At 34.5% G+C, this 18,059-nt stretch overlaps 1 pseudogene; it reads left to right on the top strand.

Moving 5' to 3' along the window:
• Positions 1–6,258: 6,258 nt before the first annotated feature.
• On the top strand, positions 6,259–7,341 carry LOC126727258 (cysteine-rich receptor-like protein kinase 29; annotated as a pseudogene).
• The last annotated feature ends 10,718 nt before the right edge of the window (positions 7,342–18,059 follow it).

Genomic DNA, 18,059 nt, shown 5'->3' on the forward strand with positions numbered 1-18,059 from the left:
TTCATAACATTTGATCATTTTTTATCTTTACATCTCTTTTTGAGATCGATGCTTGAAATTTTTGATATTTCAATTTTGAAAGTCAGCCTTTGGCTTTTTGGGCACCATACATTTCAATACAAGTCACTTTCCCTTTTTCCTAGTCAAATAGTAATATGTGCGACGGCTTTTGCAGCTCATTATCTCTTTTTGAGATTTGACATTTGTTGAGTTATAAAGCAAAAAAATAAAAAAGTGTGGGAAGATATATAGGCACAAGTCTATGCATGTATCAAAACCATCAAGACTATTGACCAATCATTCAAGACAAGCTTGGAGATTGATTTACAACAGTTTTCAAGATTTTTCTCACAAAGAAAGATGTGCATACATAATAAGTTAAGCTCGTAAATACACTACGCCATTAGTACAAAGGTACTAGGCCAAACTCACATATGATATACATAACACAAGTGATCAAACTTTTTAGAGATTTTTCAATTTTTATGGGTTTTTGAATTTTTCAACACACTCAAAAACAAAACATGTAAAGTAAGATCAACAAAAATAACAAGTACAAAACAAACTTGAAAAAAAAACATGCCAAAATGTGAAACATAAGCAAACAACCAATCAAAGTCACATCATGTGGGAAGTATTGATGCATGGACATGGTCTAATGCTTATGCATGTGTTCCCTTCTTCACCCACATGGCATGTGCGTTTGGGGTGATATCCTTAGAGGATTGGGTACTAAAGTTGTGATTCTCAAACCTTTGACTAAAGCTTGCCAAACAGGAAGTGATGATATCTATTATCTTTATCACATCACCAAAGCTGGAATCAACTTCTCACCCTTTTGATTGCTTGGAGTTCCAATTCCCCTTTCCTTGTCCTCTTAGCCTTTAAGAATTTGCTTTCTTCAATGCGTGAAGTTTATAACAATTAGGTCTTGTGTGTCCCTAAACTCCACAATGGTGGCAGAAGTGTTGAACTTAGGGACCTCTTTGAGACTTTGGGAGAGACTTCCCTTTAGCCTTAGGTTTGGCCACAAATGGATTTTGAGGTTATGTTAAAACCTTTTGAGCAGTTCCATTTGACTTCTTCTCCACTTTTACATTCTCAACACTTGGAGTTACTACCATTGGTTCCTTAGCTTTAACAAATTTCATCTCCTTGGACACATTAGCACTTGAACTACTTTCTCTAGAATATCCTAATCCACTTTTGTCAAAAAAAGGCTTCTGATGCAAGCACTTCATCAAGTTTCTTGGAGGCAACATGCTCCACTTTGGCATTAGCTCGAATCACTTTAAGCTCAAGAAACTTGATCTTGGAGTAGGCCTCGGTTAGTTCTCCATTTAGTGCCTCAACTTCACACTTTGTTTCCTTGTGCCTTACAAGTATGCTCTTGTAGTCTTGTTCAGCTTTCTTCATTTTTTTTTGATGGCTGCCTTAGCCATTCTAGCATACTCTTCAGTTTTCTCAAGAGGAGAATTATAAGATTCTTGCAATTCCTTAGTTCCTTCATCTTCATCATCGGATTCTTCCCCAATTCCCATAGACTCTACTTCGGTGTGCACACTGAGTTCTTCCACTAGAAGGCTCAAATCTTCTGATGAGTCCACAGGTGTAATGGCCATAAATGCGGAGTATGCGGTGAGGAATCTCTTGAATCCTTCTTCTTGAAGTCTTTTTTGTCCTTCTTGAACTTTGAGAATTTTCCCTTCTCAAAAGATTTTCCATCTCTCTTGAACTTTGGGAACTTACGGAAGTTCTTGGCAAGGTACACCATATCCTTTTCAACCTCATCCTCATCTGAGGAGTCTTGAGCGCCGCTTTGCAATAGTGAAGGAGCGGCTTGTCTGTCTCGAGCTTCCAATCTTTCATTGACTGTCTTGAGAACAAGAGATTTGCTCTTCCTTTGAGAGTAAAGATAGCTCATAGGTTTGAAGGGAATCGATGAGTTCTTAAATTTTAATCTCATCAAGGTCTTTGCTCGCTTCGATGGCAATGACCTTTGCATGGAAACTCTCCGGCAATGATCGTAGAATCTTCCTCACAATCTTGGAGTCCTCCATCTTTTCCCCCAAGTTGAATTTCCTAATTACCACTTCATTTAGCTTCCCATAAAATGAGTCGAATGACTTATCTTCAGCTCCTCGAAGCTAAGCATTTGCAACTTGGTGTCCTTCACTTTTTTGGTTCTTTCATAGGTCGTCTCCAAGATTTGCCACGCCTCTTTGGCAACTGCAACATGAGAGATTTTGTGAAATTTGCTTGGAGAAACACCACAGAAAATAGCATTTAAAGCCTTGCTATTAGTATTAGTTGCCGCAAGAGCTGCCTTATCCCATGTGGATTTGGTGGCCTCCGGCCTAGTCCATCCAATCTTGACAGCATCCCAAACATTATCATCAATAGAACATAGAAATGCCCTCATACAGACTTTCCAAAAAGTATAATTGCTCCCATCAAAGTATGGAGGAGCATTAAGTGATTGAGATCGATCCATCTCAAAAAGGGTCTAGGATCACACTTAGGTAATGAAACCACAGCAAGTGTACCCGCTCTGATACTAATTGAAAGCTCGAATTTGTGTGAAAGCACAAAGAATGTTTAGACCCCCAAATTAAAATTACGGCTCAGTTGATTTTACTCTAACTTAAATTAAGTGTGGAATAGAGTAAATGCGAGCGGATAAACAATATAACTACTCTAAGCCATATTCATCAAATCACAGTAGTAAAATGAAAGCTAAAAGAGTAGGAAAGAATAATGCAAACACAAGATAACACACCGATGTGTTATCGAAGAGGAAACCAAAGAACTCAGCCAAAAATCTCTCCACCGCCCTCTAAGCGGTAAATCGATCCACTAGAGAATAAGTTGGAGTACATGAATAACAAAAGACCCTCCAAGCCTAGCCTACCCCATGTACTCGAGCCCTCCAAGTTCCTGCTACCAACTGACTTAACGAAACCTTGCCTTCTCTAACTCTTCGGATCACACAATTCAGCCCAATTGCATCCACCAAACAAATGGCTTCTTCCAATGCTTCCCAGCAACATTAAAACCTCAGTTTACACTCAGGATGGGTGTGGTAAGTGTTTGGCCTATCAACCTCTCAAGGATTTGGAAATTGAGAGGTAGGAGTTGAGAAAAACCATAATGGATTGTGTAGAAGATTGTGGGTATGACAATCTCTCACTCTTAAGTGTAATGGCTAGGGTTTTCTCTCTGAAAAGCACTCCTCTCAATATGTGGGTAATGTGGGTATATATACTGTAGGTAGAGACCAGGTGTATCAGATATGACAAATTGGCAAAATAGAATGTTTCGCGGGTATCTCGCGAGAAGGCCTTACCCACGAGACACTCGTGAAAACCAGTTGTCACCATTTATCATGACTCTTCGCATTCCAGTTATGTACTAAGCACATGCTTCACTTTGCGAGAAGGCTTCTCGTGAGCTACCCGCAAAAATTCCTTTGATCTTCAATGAGTCTTGAGTCTTCACACTCTCTCTCACGCACAACCCTTACAATGAAATCCCACATAAAATACATGGTACAAAAGATTGAACAAAATTACAATCAAATTTGGCACAGAATTAGAGCCAACACAAATTAGTTGTAAATCACAACTTTACAAATATAAACATCAAATATATTATCATAGTCAATAAACCATCAATGTTTGTGAAACAAGAACAATAACACTAAATAAATATAAACAAATACATATAAAAAAAAAATACATCAAACTAAAAACATCAAACTCCCCCTCAGTACAAAAACTCTTTACTCACCCTAACAAGAACTCTCAAACTTACTCCCCCTTTTTGTTACATATTGCCAATGGCAACCATCAATCATCAGAGGGTGGAGGAGGTGGAAATGCACTCCTATACTCAACAAAATCAGCTCTCAAGGTAGCCACCTCAGTCAAAAACTCATCGAGAAGTTGTCCATGAGTTGCCTGAATAGTCATGAAAGACACCATCATGGCAAAGAGTGAGAGAGGAAGGGTAACGGTAGAATCAACATCATCAACACCACTAGAAACAACAGTAGTCGGATCCACAAAAGCCTCCTCAACTGCTGGCATAACATCAGAGACAGTAGCTATAGTAGAAGCTTTACCTTGTGATCTCTTTGAAGTCCTAGTTCTTGGTTCATCACTCTTCATCTGAGCCTATCGCTATCTAAGAAAAGTGGCTCATATAGGGGCAGTGAGATGAACTAACTCTAAAGGAGGAAAATCTGACAACCCTAGAAATCTTAAAATCCTATATATGTACATAGGAAAGAACAACTTTTGACATTTACTCTTACTCCTATAAACATCAACAATAGTTTGAATGAAAAGAGAAGGAAAACACATAGAACCATTTGTAATGAGAGCATAGAGGAATGCACACCTATCTATAGGGACAGTATGAACATGAGAGATAGGATAAAATGTTATGGCAGAATATCTATAAATACAGATAATTAAGCTCAGTAAAGTCACGAGAATTTATTCTTGGTTCAGTTCCTTAAGAAATAGACTTACCACAGAGTAAAGACATAATGTCATCTATAGGAGGAAAATCAGTGTATGGATATGTGGGCTTACGAACTAGAGGAGCTCCTAAAGCTTCAGAAACTGTTTGTTTTGAAATGGTAAACTGTTTACCTCTAATCTAGGAAGTCAAATAATGACCACCTATCACCTCAGAATAGACAGAGAGATTTGAATAAAACTGTCTAATCAAAGCAGCAGAAGGAGGATCAGATACCTCATAGAAAGAAACCGAATTCCTAGACACTAAATTCCTACGGATAGAAGGATCTAACTCACTTAAAACAATCTCCCTTTCTCCCCAAATAGACCTATATTTGGTTAAGGTCTCATAGGTATCCTCACACTTAGCAGATAGAAACCTAACCCTATCAACCAAGGCAAAACCAGAAGAGGATGAAGCAATGTTCCTATTGGCCTTAGTCTTAAACTTCCTACCAATCTTAGGAGCCATTGATAGGCCAAAAATGTATTGACCCCTTTGGTAAATTAATCAATTAGTTATCCAAGTGAATTAATTAGATTCAATTACATGCAATAAGTGTGGTAGCACAAACAAATCACCAACTAAGTTAAATGCATAGCATAAATTTGACACAGGTGATTTGTTTACGAATAGGGAAAACCACCGAGGCAAAACCCCACCGGGTGAATTTAAGGTCACCACTCCTAAGAATCCACTATTATAAAAACAAGCGGTTACAAGTAAAAGGAATCCCAGTGCCTAATACCAACCTACAATTCAAGCTTTCAGTAATGCTAATTGATCAGGATCTTAAACCTATAATGTTCTAACTAGAACAGATTTATGGTTTCTGTAGGCGGGAATGGGTTAAGCACATCACAGACTGTCATCATTATAGTTGTACCATCTGTTGCCTTAGTGGTACTAATCATCTCCATCTGCATCTATTTAAGAGTGAAGAGGCAGCTAACGAAGAAAGAAGAAAGTAAGTGAAAATTTGGTTTAAGAATCTGTATTAAAAAATTTAGCTAGGCTTTGTATATATCAGCTATAGGTAGTAACAAATTAATGTTGAATCAAAATTTTCTATCTAAAACTGACTTATTTTTATCATTAGTACTATTTGCATATGTATTTTAAACTGTGGTACACTTCTTTAAATATTGAATTTGATTTATTAATATAAGTATTTACTTGCTCTTCGTGTAAAGATATTGATGATGAAATTGGAGGCGTGGAATCTTTGCAATTCAACTTTGACACTATTAGAGTTGCAACTGAGGACTTTTCTGAAGCAAATAAGCCAGGATAGGGTGGATTCGGGCTATTTACAAGGTAATTTTATAGTATAATATTATGGAAAACTATATTATTTGCAGTAAAAATCTTCAAACTCCCTCGTATGATTGCACAAATTTTGGTCTTATATATTGTCAGGGTATGCTTTATAATGGATAGGTTATCGCGGTTAAAAGGCTTTCAACAAATTCTGGACAAGGAGATTTAGAATTTAAGAATGAGGTTCTATTGGTTGACAAACTTCAGCACCGTAATTTAGTCAGATTCATAGGGTTTTGCATGGAAAGGAATGAAAGGCGTTTGTGCTAAATACTAGCCTTGACCACTTTATTTTTGGTATGTCTACACTTCTTTTTATCAACTCATTCTCATAAATTTTCTTTTGGGTTACATGTCTTGTCAAAAAATACCTCCATTAAAATCAAATGCTTGATATGTTACATAGATCCTATCAAGCGTGAACAATTGAATTGAGAAAAGCGTTACAAAATCATAGGGGGTATTGCTCGAGGGCTTCTCTACCTTCATGAAGATTCACAGCTTTGAATTATCCATCGTGATCTTAAAGCTAACAACATACTTTTAGACGAAGAAATGAATCCTAAAATTTCAGATTTTGGAATGGCAAAATTGTTTTTATTGGATCATACTCAAGCTAATACAAGTAGAATTATGGGGACCTAGTAAGTATCTAGAGAGGGGAGAGCTAATATTTGTTTTGTTTAATAGAAATAAAATCAAACTAATATTATTAATGTGTACTATGTAGCGGATATATGGCTCTAGAATATGCAATGCAAGGACAGTTTTCAGTAAAATCTAATGTCTTTACTTTTGGTGTGTTAAGGTTGGAAATAGTGAGTGGACAGAGGAACAACTGCCTTTGAAATGGAGCAAATGTAGAGGACCTTCTAAGCTATGTAAGTATGATCAATTTTAGTACATTTCTCTGTTCTTATGAGTGCAGCTACATAGATACGTAGGTATGTATGTACATACATTTCCCCCTCTTATATATGATATAGTTGTAATGCTTCCTTCAATTTTAAAACTGAGCAATGTTTCTCTCTTTCCCCTTTTTTTGTTAGAAATTCTGTCAAATTATGTGGGAAGGATGGGGTAAAATTCTTATTATCAATTGTTCAATTAGAATTTTTATTTTATTTTATTATTATTTTTTTTTGCTTATAGTTTTGTTGTTTAGGGGGACATTGCAACTAAACCATTTTTGTGGGATGAAAAGCAATATTAGCTCATACAATAGTTTCCTTTGATATAATGTCTGTTCATTGAATTATATCTTACAGGCATGGAAAAATTGGAGAAAGGGAACTGCTTCACATATTATTGATCCCACATTAAGACGGCTCAATAACTGAAATAATGAGATGCATCCACATTGGTTTACTATGTGTTCAAGAAAGTGTAACTGATAGGCCAACCATGGCTATGATTTTTCTTATGCTTAATAGCTACTCTATCACTCTTCTGATACCATCATAGCCTGTATTCTTTATGCACGACAACATTGAATCGGACATGTCATCACAATGGGAGCATAATTTGGAGTTGACAAGATCAGATCATTCCGAAGGCGGCTATATCCAACACTCAACAAATGAGGCTTTTGTTAAGGATTTGTATTTAGTGGTTTGCAAATGTCGTTTGTGAGGTTTGATTGGATTCAAGCCAAGGTGGAGATTTGTGATGTCAGTGGCTTGAACTTATCCTAATCCATGCTTGTTTTGGAGTGGTGTATAAGACTTGATGTCCTATTTCGAGTGCAACTATATTTCCAAATTGTTTTAGGACTCTTAAACTGATACCTAACCAGCTTAGATATCCAAGTTCAACTTGGAATTGATATTGGACCTCACGTGCTCAATAGATAAGAATTAGAGTTCTACTTAAAGTTGCTTGGATTAGTATTTGCATGGAATACAATTCTATTTATTGGAGGACTTGTATCTTCACATCCTATATAAGTAGTGTGTTGCGGCAATTGGAGAGAGTGAAAAATAGAGTGTGTGGGTGTGAGAAAAAGAGGCTCTCCTTTGTTTGGTTCTTCGATATTTGTGGGTTGCAATTTGAAATAGTGAGAGAGGTTTGTTGTTGCTTGGTTCTGTAGTTTGGTGATTTGCTCTCTCTTGGTACGTTGCAACTTTTGGATTTGATTTGTGGTTCTCTCTTTGGTTTGTGCACAATTGGTATTTGGTATTTGTGAACTTTTGGTTCTTTGGTTCGTATTTGGTTCTCTGGCTCATATTTGTGGGAGAGAGTTATTTGGGTGTATTTGGGATTTGGGTTTGTGAGAGTGCCTCTACACCAATTTGTATTATCCCAAATTTGATATAGTAAAATTTGTTCATCGTCGCCCGTGGATGTAGGCTATTGCCGAATCACGAAAATCTTGGTGTTTTGTGTCTATTATCTTTTGGATTGATTTTCTTCGTTCCTATTGTTAATTTGGAGATCTTTCACAAGCCTAAAATATTTTCACAATCAATCTTGATAATTTGAGCTTCTGCTATTTTACAACAGCTTCAATTACAGAGCAATATCCTCGTTAGTGCTTCAAGAAGCTACAATTAAGAAGGCATATTTACACCAATCGTTTAACCTGCAACATGTTGATAGATTTTGTTGTATCCAAGAAAATAAAGTCATTGTTACCAAGACTCATCCTCTTTCTTGGTGAGACAATCCAATACAGTTTTGATAATTATGCTTAAAGTGTATGGTCATGTTTCATTTTGCTTTTGGTTGTTTGGGTTTAATTAGTAATGTTTGTTAGAATTTGGAAAAGTTCATTGTCTCTGTTCGCGGCTAGAAATATTTGTTTGTTGAATAAAAGTTTCTTTTACTTATATTGAGAGAAAGGATTGACCGTACATGTTGTGTACTTTAGTTTAATTTAAATATCACAATTTTTTACCAAAAAAATAATCATAATTACTAACATAACAAGTTTTTAATAGCAAAATCCATATGAGACCCGATAAAAACCATGTCAATTCAATAGTTTTGAAACGTTAATGTTTCATTCAATTCAAAAAATCATATCAAATCTGATAGTTTTGAATCTTGCGGTACCACATAATCATCTACTATGAAATACAACAAATTTCTAGCTAATTGTTTTTAATAAAAAAATACCAAAACAATCCTATTTAGTGTTGAGGGTTTTTTTTTTTTTTTCTTTTCTTTATTTTTTGTAAAAAACAATATTTTAAATCCTAAAATTTATGGTTGTAACAAATTAAAATTTATGGTTTTGAATGTAAAAAATTAATTTCTGTAGTTTCAAAGCTAACAAACTAAATCCTGGGAGTCCAAATCAAATTCAAACACAATATTGTTTCACTAAAATAAGTAGAGATTTAATATGTTAATTTTTTTAAAACCTCATGATTAAAGGGTTTTGTTTGTTTGTTTAGACCCCTTAATATAGATTGTTTAAAACTAGTGAATTAGCCAAGTAGTTACTTAGGTTAATTATGAGATCTAAGTTAAACAACAAAATATCATATCATGCATAGCAGAAAAGAAAGAGACACAACGATATGATTGCTCAGGAAAACCAATGAAACAAACCGTTTCAAGGTAAAAATTTGGGGAGGATTTGACCTAGCTATGTTAAGGTAAACAAATCCACTAGAAAGAATTGAAGTTTACAAAAGATTTAACCCTAAATCTAATGCTACCTCTAGTAGAACTTATTAACATGACCACATGCAGCTCCGACTCCACGAACTTTTCTCTCTTGGATTTGCTTAACACAAACTCCCACGCATATGACTTTGAGATCCTCCTAAAAGGTTTAGATCTCCAATTGTTGATCTTGTAGTAGCAACTAGATTCTACCAGCACTTGATTGTAGATCTCATTCTAGTAGACACTTGTACAGTTAGAAAGTTACAGAACCTCATAGAACTTACAGGAGTAACTCATAAGTTTTCCTAGAGTCATCAAAATGTAGTTGAGGTTTTTCTTTTATACTTAGAAGTGTTGGACTAAAACGCTAAACGTTTTCACGGGCTTGGGCCTGATTTAAATTCTACAAAATTTGATTTTTTGCAATTTTTGATCAGTCGAGCTTCACAAAACTTGAACTCTCCTTTTTGGAGCTTGAATGTTCTTGAATCTGGATTTGTACAATCTTAAGCAATGTCTAACACTTAATCTAGAAATATTTTTATTCTCAGTTTGCCAACATGCACAAAATAGGAATCTAAACATTTAATCCTAAATATTACGCTCTCTCAAAATAGGAGCACTTACTTATTGTGCTCTCGAGATATTAAATAATTATTATATAAATCTAAAATAAGAAATAAAACATAGATTCTCTTTGAATAAGAGCCAATACAGATCATTAACTACAAAGCAATCACTCTAATGACAGCCCATCGAGGAGAAATTATTCAATATATCATATGTATTATACCTCCTTTCACATAAACATAGATTCTAGTTTTTTTTTTTTTTTTTCTTCTAACTTTTTTAATTTTTATTTTAAATAGTATTATTTTATTTATAATTATAGAAAATAGTGCTGTTGGGATTTTTTTTTTTTTTTTTTTTTTGAGAATAGTTTCTCTTTGAAAATCGTGAAATTTTATTATTTTAGTCCACCTCAGTTCAATTAAATTTAAGTGAAAGTTTTTCTAAACATGAAGACTATAAATATACAAATCTAACCTTTAGGGTAGTTACTCATTTGTTTTAAAGTCATCACTTTTAAATGAATTGCATGAAGTGTATTATACCTTCAAGCAAAATAAATAAATAAATAAATATACAATTTTTATTTAAATAAATTATTCAAATTCTTCATTCTCTTAAAAGATATTATTATGATAAAAAAAAAATTTATTCTCTAATTATATGATAAGTTTTAGTTATCAAACTGAATATGTATAGTTTATTCTCTAAATTTTATTGTAGATAATTTGTTCTCTCTAAAAATTAAAAAATTTCAAAAAGTAATTTCTATCACTCTATTTTTATTGTAAAGTTGAATTTAATCAACCATCTTGTTAACTTTATTTCGTGCCAAATTTGCTTGTAATTCAGCATTTAGAAATCCTGTATTTAGGTGGGATTCATGTAAGGATAGTGTGTGAGAGAGTGTGAAGAAATGCTCAAGAGTGTGCACTCAGCAGGGCCTCGCGACTGGATCTCACGACTGGCTCGTGGCTAGCAAGTTGCCAAAGCTGGCATACATGTGAAGAATGCAGACGAGCTGAAGAGTCACGCCAGCTGGAGCATTATAGGACAAAACTTCCAGTCTAGCCAGGTAGTTAGCTCGCAACTCAGTCAAGTCGCGAGGTCAAGTTGCTAGACCACTCTGTTTGGGAAAAACTGACCTTTCGCATTCCAAATACACACCAGTATAAATACCCCTTATATCCACGTATTGTAGAGAGCTTCTAGAGAGAATTTTGAGAGAAAAAATCCTAGAGAAAAACAAGATTGACTCATCCACAATCTTCATCCTTTGATTCTCCAAATTCCTCTACTCTCACCCTCTCCATTGATACATCCTTGAGAGGTACATTTAACCAAAACATTTTCTCACCATACCCATATCTGTGAGAAGGCTATTTGGTGCTTGGGAAGCAGTTAGGAAGGGACCAATTGATATTGGTTGATGCCATGGGCTATAGCGGGATCCAGTAAGCTAGAGAAGACAAAGGTTCAGCGTAACCTCGTTGGAGCAAGAAGCTTAGAGGGCTTAGGTACATCGTTGTATTGTCTTTATGTTTGCATTTGTCTTCCCTTAATCTTTGCCATTTAATTTCTGTTGTGGTTGTGATTTTATTTGGTGTAGATTGTTTTATCAATTCTGGTTTAGCGTATTTTCATATTCCGCACATATATTGTTTGATAATAAGCTTGAATTGGTAATTTGTATTTTGGGGGTCTAAACGTTCAAGGTGTTTTACACACTATTTGAACATTCATTTACAAATATATTATTTTATAATTTTTTATGTTTTTGATTGATATATATATATATATATAGAGAGAGAGAGAGAGAGAGAGAGAGAGAGATATTGAAATGATCCATACTTTTCTAACTATTATTATTATGTATTATATTTTCCTAGTTTCTTTTGGTACAATTAAATTTTTTAAATTTCAAAATTATTATTCAAATTTTCATTCCCTTAGGGAGATTATTATGATAATTAAAACTTATCATATAATTACAATTGATATTACTCAAATAATTGATAGTGCTCTCAAGTCTCAACTCAAATTTGTATTTTCCCATTCTTAAGTAGGTACATAGAATGGACCAAATAGACCTAAGCGGACCAAATAGACTGAAGTATACCGAATTGGATGGAATGGACCAAATTGTACCGAATTGGACGTAATAGAACAAAGTGGACCGAACAAGACCAAATTGACTGAAGTAGACCGAATGGGTCGAGGAGAGAGAGAGAGAGAGAGAGAGATGAATAACCAATTTTTAAAGAGAGAATGTGAAAGAGGATAGTAAGAAATTTATCGAAAACAATATGAGAAGAAAAAAGTAAAAATAAAAAATATACTTATAAACACTAAATTATCCAAGTTATTTTATATTATGTAATAAAATAACATTATATTCTTATATACTATCTTTATAATGCAATAGTATAACATCTATAAAATCAAAGAGAAGAAAAAATATAACATCTTAAAAACATAACTTAGCCTCCGTTTGGATTACGTTGAGACTAAGTTTTAGCATGTTTGCATCCAATATAGTGGGTCCCATGCATTGTTCACGGGACCCACAAGTTGTCTAATTCAACAATTTTTTTTCAAAATTGGGTCTCATGGTACTATTTACATATTTAAAAAAATATTTTGTTATAGTGTGTTCAGTTTTCAATTTTCAGCAATAAGCGATATCTAGGGGTGTTCGCGGTGCGGTGCAATGCGGTTTTAGGTCATTTTTAGCACTGCACTTTGCAATGTGGTTTAGCCAAAATCATAACTACACTGCACCTCATTTTGCAGTCACATGTGCAGTGTGGTGTAGTGCGGTGCGGTGTATAGTTTAGCCAAAACCATAACTGCACCGCACCTCATTTTTGCGGTCACATGTGCGGTGCGGTGCGGTGTGGTGTATAAAAATTCACTTGCTATATAAAAATTCAACATATATATCACCATACAATTCAAAATGTATCAGTAATATCACTAGCTCAAATTCTCAAGTATACGTCAAACATGTAGTGAAGTCAAGTACTTTGAATGAGGTAGAGTGGCAAGCAACTTAAATGTTTTAACTATCAAAATCTAATGCTCTTCAGTCCTCACTTTAGATCAAGAATATGAAGTAAAGAGTTTATGTGAAACACCAGGTACAAAGCAAAAAGGATTTACCCATACTCAAAGCAATTCTAGTCATGCCTACTAATTTCAAGTTTCAATTATCAAAACCATAATGTAAACAAGTCTAAAGAAAAGCATGAAATGAATTACAAATCCAAAAAAAGTATTATTTGTAAACCCAACAAGAAATTGTTTAAATGAACATGAACGCAACAAAAAAAAAAGGTCTGTCCATCAAATGCTATACTTCTCCAGTTCTCCCCCTCCCAATTCTATTTTGTAGCTCACACTCCAAGTCTTCACTTAATCTTCTTTCTCTATTGCCAATTTCATCAATTCTATGAAAATAAATACAGAAAATGTTAGTAAACAAATAAACAAAGAACAATAAACTATATATAGTTTTACAAAATTACCTACTTCAACATCTTGCTCAAGACTTTCCACTTCATTCATTGCTTCTCGAAGATTGATTGGTTTAGATGGGCTTTTTAACCAATTTTGAGCACAGATAAGGGCCTTCACAGTTTTAGGAGCTGAAGGCTGACTTAGAAGCAACAGTAGACATAGGAATAGCCATGACATCTCGTGCTACCTCGGAAAGGATTACATATCTAGTAGAATTCACCTTCCACCAAGCCAAAATATCAAAATGCTCCCTATTTTTTTCACTAGCTTCATTAAGATATTTGTCCACATCAGTAGTGCATTCATTATCATCTTCTTTAGCTATGTGTTCATCAAACTCATGTGAAGCAATCTTCCATGGATCATATGGAAAACTAGCACTTGATTCTATTGAAGAACCAACATTAGTGGCCTACCCATTGCTACTAGCACTTGATAATCAAGAGACGAGAAGGCGCAGGAAACCTAGGCTCAACCACCCCCATAAAGTATATAAAACCATCATGCTCAACAAATCTAAAAGGTAGCTTATCCACTATAATCATCCTCGCAAGTGCCATCTGAATTGTCTCAGTAGAAAATTTAGCAACAACAAGCTCATTACTAAACTCTCCCTCAACACCACCAGTTTTTTTTGCTTGGAAAATCAAAGTGGTTTGGCTCGTGTCAATGACACCCAGAATCTTCTTACATTTTAGTATATGAGCCCACATGGATGAGGTCCCATTCCTCCTTGCAGCATTGTATTGCTTCTTACAATATTTGCATTCTAACTTTTCACGATTTTGTAACTTAACAAAATGCTCCCAAACATCTGATGGTTCTCTAGTGGACCGATTCTCATTAACTCTAGTTTTTTCTGGTAGGGGTTCATCATCCATAATCAAAGGGTCATTAGGGCCATTTGGTGCCGGTGGATTTGGATTTGAGGGAGCATCCATCTAGGGCCATTGAAAAAACAAACACACACACACACACACACACACACACACACACACACACACATATATATATAAATAAGTTAGAACAATAAGGCGGTAGAAGCAGCCAAGCAGTGTATATCAAAATAATTCAAAGTAAATGAAAGCAATTGTTCAAAGTAAATGAAAGCAATTTAGAACCGTCCAATATGGCGGTAATCCGTCCATGGTGGCGGTAGCAACAAGTAGTATAATGAACATAAAACTGAAAATACTTGTTATTGAAAATAGTACAAAACACTTACAGGAGTAGTAGTAGTTAATACAAGATTTCAGAACAGGTTGACAATTACAAAGCTTGAACTAGTCCTCGTTACAAGGTTTGTAGAGTTACAAGGTTTGTAGTGAACAAGGTAGTAGTAGTAGTAGAAGCAAGGAACTTTCTCTTCAAAGAAGGCTTCTAAGGGAAGAAGTTCTAAGGAAGGAAAATTATGAAGTAAAACTTATTTTTAAACTTAAGGGACAACCCCCCTTAAAAATGCAAAATCGGAGTGAACAGTGTCATGAATAGTGATGGATGAACAGTGTCGGGTGAACAGTGACAGGTGAATAGTGACAGATGAATAGTAAAATAAAATTTCTCTTCTTTTTGGCTCAAGATTGTGGGGAATCCACCGTAGAGATCAACAATAGGCCTATAAATTTAGGGGCAAGGCCACATAATTGGTGACCTTTGGTGACAAAAGAAACCAATAAAAGAAAGAAACTAATAAAAGAAACCAATAAGCATATTCTTCCGTTGTCTTCACATGAGTACTAGTCTTTAGGAATCTTCAGAAGCATCATATTGGTGGGAAACAAGCTTTTAGCAATGGTAAATATTGAAATGTTTTGGCCATTGTGTAGGCCAGACAAATAGGAGAATCAAAATCTTCCGCCGAATCCGGAGTATCATGAAACAGTTCCCGATTTTTAGCAACATATTCCTCAAGGACATTGAAATATTTTGGCTTTTGTGCAAGCCAGACAAATAAAGTAGCAGCAGTCTTGAAACAGTAGTAACCTCAGGAATAAACTCATCAATCAGTAGAAGGAGCATCGGATGGGTAACCATCAAAAGGATCAAAAGGACCTTATGGAGAATCACATTCATGCTCATGGTAAATAGCATACTCATTACAGAATGCACAATATAAAATTGGCTCAAACGTTGGAGTTTTCCTCGGGATGAGAAGACTTCTTGGATTACAATGATCAGCAATCTGCAAATGAGCAATGGCATCAGAATATGGTCTGGGACCAAAGATAGAAATTGTATATCCGTCGGCAAGTTGGCAACAGCACTTCTTAACAGAGATTGGGTCTTAAGACTCAATCTAGCATAATCAGTGCCCATTATAGGCTCATTATCTATTGAATGGATTTCCTCTTTGCCAAAGAGTTGACTAATGTTAAGACGACTTCAAAGAGCCTCATTTTCTACAACAGGGTTATTTTCTAAACAAAATCGTTTTCTAGAGTAAGATAATTTTCTGGAGCAAGGTTATCATGGTGGCTAATATAAGCCTCATTTGGAGCAGTAAGGGCCTCATTTTGAGCAGTAAGGTTAACGAGGTGGATGTCAAGGGCTCTAAGGGTTTTTTGGAAAACATTATGCTGAATTTTAGTAAAAGCAAATTGAAGGTTGTCAAGAATGAATTTAATAGAATCTGGTAACTCTAAATAGATTCCATTGTGGAATTGTAAATTTCGAGACAAAACTTCTTGTAAAGCAATTACCATATCACCACTAGAGTATGTCACCTCTACCGGGACATCTCCTTGAAGGGATGTTGATCCACTAGGTTTTACCCCAGAAGATGCGCCTTCAAGTATTTTAAAAGGTTGTCCCGTTGGGAGCCTTTTGTCTTGAGAATAACCCTGTGCTGGTGCTTTTCCCTTGTTCTTCCTCTCTGCTGAGGAAGCCATAATAATCCACTTACTTGTGGTATAAGTATTAGTATTATTCCACTTATTAGTAGTATTTATCCAGGAAACATTCTCTGATTCCTGTGAAGAAACATTGATAATATTAGAATAGTTGATAGTACTTAACATTTTGGTATTATGAATATTACCTTTATAATCATCAGCAAAATATTGGCAAGAACTCATCACTAGTTCTTGAATAAGGTCATTCATAGGGGAGTCTTTCTTATAAGACAGATTATCAATGTCAATTTCAAACTTTGAAGCAAATTTGAATTTTACTTTTTGTCCAAAAGGGTCAATAGTAATTCCATCATGTTCAACAAGAAAGGGATACAAAGCATTAATAAATGGCAGACCAAGAATCACTTTATTAGTCATATTTTTAACAAGAACAGAAGGAATCTTGAAACAGACATTATCATGGCAAACATGAGCATTATTCAATTCATATTTGATCTTCATTTGGGAACCATTAGTAGAAACCAATCTTTCAGTAGCTTTTTCAAAATATTTTGAAGGAATCAATCCTTCTTGGATACAATTCATATTCGCACCAGAATCAATCATAGCAATAATAGTGAAATGATAATTAGGAGAAACAACAATTTTAACTGTTGTAAACCATTTTGGAGGAAGTATTTTATTAACAAGAGCAAGTTGAGGATCATCAACAATACCTTTATCAGAAAGAAGAGCCTGTTGACTAGATTCAGCTCCATCATTGTGCTCATCTTGTTTATCTTGTTCATTATCAGATTTATTAAGATTTTTATCAATTTTTAACATTATCAATTCTTGTTTGAGATTATTGTTATCACTTTTCATGCTTTTAAATTCATGTTTTAATTCATTTATCTCGTGTTTAACAATATTAATTTCATGTTGGAGATCATTAACAGTTAATTCTTTGTATTTCTTTTTATTAAATCTTTCCAAAGTTTCTTCAAAGCTTATGGTTGATTTTGGTTTTTTACCAATTTCATCTCTTATCAAATTTTTCTTAAACTTATCCAAATATTCTTTTTGCAATTCAGGATTTTGAATTTGATTTATTAGTTAAATTATTAATTTTTCATCTTCTTCACTTTTAGTGAGAGCATTAATAGTTTTAACAACATTACAACAAGAATCTCTACAACCAATTTTAATATTGGGAGAATCAGAAGAATCATCAATAGATTGATAGCAAGAATCAAATAAAGAAAAATCATCTTCCAAAGAATCAGAGGAGTTGTTTGATTCAAGGATTCTGAATAATTCTTCTTGCTCTTTATCATCAATATTTAACATGTTGAACTTGTTTTTCAACTTACCAGGTTTTTCCTTACAATCTTTACTAAAGTGTCCAGGTTTACCACAGTTAAAGCATTTACCTTTATCGGATTGTTGTTTATCATATCTTTTAGAAATATTTTTCTTCTTAGCATAGAAATCATTAGGTTTAACAAAGTTGTTTTTGTATTTTTTATATTTTTTATGGCTTTTATCATGTTTCCTAATCTTTTGCCTGGAAGGAGCAATAGAAGGCAAACCATATTGTTCACAGAAATTACCCATTTCATATTTAGCTTTTCTTTTATTCTTTAATTGGTGTTTTAACAATTTTTCATCATTACA

Source organism: Quercus robur, chromosome 5 (genome assembly GCF_932294415.1).
Source record: "Quercus robur chromosome 5, dhQueRobu3.1, whole genome shotgun sequence".
Classification (NCBI taxonomy): domain Eukaryota; kingdom Viridiplantae; phylum Streptophyta; class Magnoliopsida; order Fagales; family Fagaceae; genus Quercus; species Quercus robur.